The 4,320-nt window shown below is 44.5% G+C and overlaps 1 pseudogene across 1 annotated transcript; it reads left to right on the top strand.

Moving 5' to 3' along the window:
- The first annotated feature begins 492 nt into the window (after nucleotides 1-492).
- Nucleotides 493-3,510, top strand: LOC148024721 (F-box protein At1g47056 pseudogene; annotated as a pseudogene). The gene is made up of 2 exons (XR_015693343.1): nucleotides 493-3,089; nucleotides 3,292-3,510. The product of XR_015693343.1 is annotated as an F-box protein At1g47056 pseudogene (transcript).
- Nucleotides 3,511-4,320: the final 810 nt, after the last annotated feature.

Genomic DNA, 4,320 nt, shown 5'->3' with positions numbered 1-4,320 from the left:
GTAGCTTAGTTGGTTGGGCGTGTGCACGAGTTGATGCATTCTAAGGATCAAATCCCACAATTGGGCAGATTTGCAGAGTGCATGAGTTGATGCAGGTCTAAGGATCGAATCCCACAACTAGGCAGCTTTGCAGAGTACTTACCTTTGGGTGAAAGGTGAGGTAATCCTGTTGAAATTTTTGGCGAGGTGAACTAAAAAACATTAAAAAAAAGAATGTGAGGTTTTAATTTCTGCTACACAACGACTAGACCCCCTAACCGCACTATCGGCTATTGGCAAAACAAACTTGCAAAGCTCATGAAGCTTTGAAAACGACTAGACCCCCTGACTGCCCCATTTGCTATAGGCAAAACAAACTTGCAAAGCTCATGAAGCTTTTATATCCCCCACCAAAAATGTAAAACTGGTTTGGTTTTTTTGTGAAAGGGTAAAGGGAAGCCTGAAAAGACACGCAAAATGTTGTGTGTGCCAGTGGCATGCTGAATTTTACTGTGAATACGGCCTATACAGTTGCCCCCTCTGAGTGAGATAGAGAGAGGTCTGGCTATGGCGACTCAGCGACGACGACGAATGGCAGTAGTAGAGTCTCGAGAGGGAGGGCCCCCACCCGAAGCCAGCAGCAAAGCAAAGCTGCTGTCCTTGCGGGCCTGGCTCGTCTTTGGAACGTGGCCTGCTGGTCGGGCTTTCCTGCCACTGTGGCATCATCCCCTCGCAATGATTCCACCTCATCTTTTGTCCAAAGTGCCACCCCCATCGTGGATGACAGGCCATCATTGCCTCCCTCTCATCTCCCCCTCCCTTCCTGTCTTGTCCCCCTTTCACATGCGAGGCAGACACAGATCCAGCAGCTATGGCGAGGTATGGTTCCCGCAACAGGCTTATAATCCTGATGCTGAGACAGTAGACCTGTTCCTTGGTGCAGCTATAAAAGCATTTGACTAGGAAATGTCATCCATTTCCAATTGCCATGGAAGTAGCAAGTACATATCCAGGAATTTCACCTTCATCTTAGCTGGCCACAGCCAGGACTTGAAGTTTGTCCACTGCCATAGCCATGACCATGGAAGCAGCGAGTACACATCCAGGAATTTCACCTTCATCTTACCTGGCCATAGCCAGGACTTGAATTTCCTTACCATGGCCACGGAGGTACTTAGTTGGCCAGAGCACGAAGCCAAATTTTGCCATTGGCCATCGCCATGACAGAATCAAGTGCAGATACAGCATTTTCACATCCACATCCACCTTCACCTTCATCTTAGCAGGCCATGAATGTTGTCCGTTGCCATAGCTATGCGGGTAGCACAGATGCTGGATTTGCACCTTCACATTCACCTTCATCTCAGCTGGTCATAGCCAGGACTTATTTGCGTTTGGGTTGAAAAGCAGGGGTCTTCCACCTTCATCTTTCGGTAAAAGAGCTGTCTACAAGCAGGACATGTTAGGTTTTTTGCAGCAGAAGGTGTATGCCCATGGTTTGCTCTCCCATGTGGTAAATAAGGGCATGGGACAAGGACACTCTTCTTTTAATCCTTTGGAAATTGAGCTCTTGCAAGGAGTTGATCTTTGCAAGTCACGACTTGTGCCAGGGGATGGCCTAGGTCTGGTGCAGAGGGTTTTGCAACAGCAACAAGAAGAGGGTATGTGGAACCTAGGATTTGTGCAGAAGATGTTGCAGCAAGTGGATTTCACACAGTTTCTTCCAGAAGAGTGCATGGCCCTGATCTTCTCCATGCTAACTGTGGAAGACAGAAATGCATGCTCTCTTGTTTGTAAACGATGGCACTGTATTGATGCTGCATCTCGATATCACTTGACACTCAAGGCTCGGGTTGATCTTTTCAGAGACTTGCCTGCTATACTCTTTCGGTTTGATCACATCACTTTTCTCTCATTGAAATGGCACCGCAAATCTCCTAGCGTGGATGATGAGACCTTAGAACTGGCTGGTAAACTTTGTAAGAGACTTCAAAGGCTGAATTTGAAGGGCTGCAAAGCGTTGACAGATGAAGGCCTTGAAAGCTTTTCCAAATCTTGCAGGTCTCTCCGAGTATTTTCTTGTGGCTCTTGTGGATTTGGAGCAAGAGGGTTGAATGCCTTATTACAAAATTGCAGAGAGCTCGAAGATCTCTCTGTGAAGAGGCTTAGAAGGTTCATTGATAACCCTAAGGTCATTGTGACTGGGGGAGGCAAGCTTAAGAGTCTGTCTCTCAAAGACCTTTTCAATGCTCAGCTCTTTGGCACATTGATATCAAGTTCCAAGCATCTACGAACATTGGTGCTTGCAAGAAACCCTGGCTACTGGGATAGGCTGTTTGAGCTTGTGGTCAGCAATTTGACCGAGCTTGTAGAACTCCATTGCCAGTCGTTACAAATAAGTGATAAGGCATTGCATGCCATCTCTTGTTGCTCTAAGCTAGAGGCTCTCACTTTGATTAAGCTCTCTGATTGCACAGATTTTGGCATTGCGAGTATTGCCAATGGATGCAGAAGCTTGAGGAAGCTTCATGTAGATGATAGGAAGACAAACTGTCTCGGTGACCGAGGGTTGTTGTCTCTTGCCAATAACTGTTCACTGCTGCGAGAGCTCATCTTAATAGGAGTGGATCTAAGTGAAACAAGTCTTGACAGGATTGGTTGCAGTTGCACTGAGCTTGAGAGATTGGTTTTATGCAATAGTAAAGCTGTTGGGGATCAAGAAATTTCTTGCATAGCAGGGACCTTCAGGTCTTTGAAGAGGTTATGTATCAAGAATTGCCCGATCTCAGACCATGCTCTAGAATTCCTCATCACGGGTTGCCCGAATCTCGTGAAAGTTAAGATCAAGAAATGTAAGTGTGTGACACAGGATGCTGTTCTATGGCTTCAGATGAATCGTCCAACTCTTGTTGTCCATCTGGATGAGTCCATGAGAGCACCGCAAGATGTGCAGCAGCACAATAAACATGAGAACCACAGTGGAGTAATCAGAGTGCCAACAAGTCTCATGTGCAGCAGCAGGCCATGCTACTTGAAAAGCAAGTTGACACTTGCCACAGATGGTCTGTTCAGAAAGCTCCCCAAGTCTTCTTGTTTACCAGCAGGTTAAGGTATGGCAGGAGGACTGAATTCTGAGAAATAGGTGATGTGATGATCGGTCTTTAGTGTTTTTTTTTTGGTGGGTTGTTGCCAAGGATGTTTGGTTCATCATTGTTTAACAGTTACCCATGGGTCTGCTTAGAGTCAATTCATATTTATACTATTCTCGTAATGCATGATCTCACAAAGCAATTGCTGAACCTGACTTTGCAGGACCCAAGCCTACATGGCATGCAGTCCATGAATCCCACCCAAAATTGTTGAAGCATATAAGCCTGTACAAGTCTCCTATTGTTCAATGTTCCAAAGCAATTACCGACCCTAATGTTGCTAGACCAAGCCTATGGGGCATGTAATCCATGGATCCCGCTCCAAATTGTTAGAATATGTGAAGAAATGAAAGATGATTTTTCTGTTTGCCCGGGTCCCCAATGCATTCTCAGTTTCTATAGATGCGAAGGATAGTAGTATCAATAAACTAGGTCCGGATGCCGCTCCAAGTAGGGAGACAAGGGGCTCCAAAATGACAACCTCACCACTATATTTAGTAATCTCTTGTAAATATTTTACCATGGGTGTATAGGTCAGTATCTGCTTCTTTAAATTCTCATTACGCGAATCCTCGATGACGTGCGGGCCCTTCATCCATCAATCCACAGGTAGGTGATGATATGTATCATGAGGAAAGGGCATGTAGCCCGTACTTGGGCAAAGAATAGTTGCACAACAGTGTGAATCCTAGGAGACACACTTGGGTAGAAGCATGTCTTTGGCTTGCCTTGCTTGCAGGGCTTCACATTTTTCTAGTTCTCAAAGAGGTGAATAGCACTTGGGTAGGGGCTATACATGCCATGTAAACATTCTCTCTCGAGGATAGCACTCAAAGAGAGGGACATCCCTCCATATAAAATGAATGTATGATATTAAACTTATTAAATGGAATATGTTTATAACCATATCTAGGCAAAATAGAACATCGAAAGTACCTTGCAAGACATAAAAATAAAAAACGAGAAAGTTCCTTGGTCAACGTTTAGGATGTAGTGGCTTTCACATTTCACTAAATCTTTTGTTAAGAATTAACTTATTCCTTCAGAAAAGCACAATGACACAAATAAACACACAACATTCTATAAAGGTAGCATGTTGAAGAGTTGGCACAAGTCTCATCGTTGTTTTACAATTATAGAGAAAAGTGCTATTTCCCTGTCTTTTAAAAATATATGTACTTTTGTTTTCTTT

This window comes from Lygodium microphyllum, chromosome 15, assembly GCF_053477565.2.
Source record: "Lygodium microphyllum isolate KBCC chromosome 15, Lygodium_microphyllum_v1.1.10, whole genome shotgun sequence".
Taxonomy (NCBI): Eukaryota; Viridiplantae; Streptophyta; class Polypodiopsida; order Schizaeales; family Lygodiaceae; genus Lygodium; species Lygodium microphyllum.
This window is presented reverse-complemented; position numbering and strand designations above follow the sequence as displayed.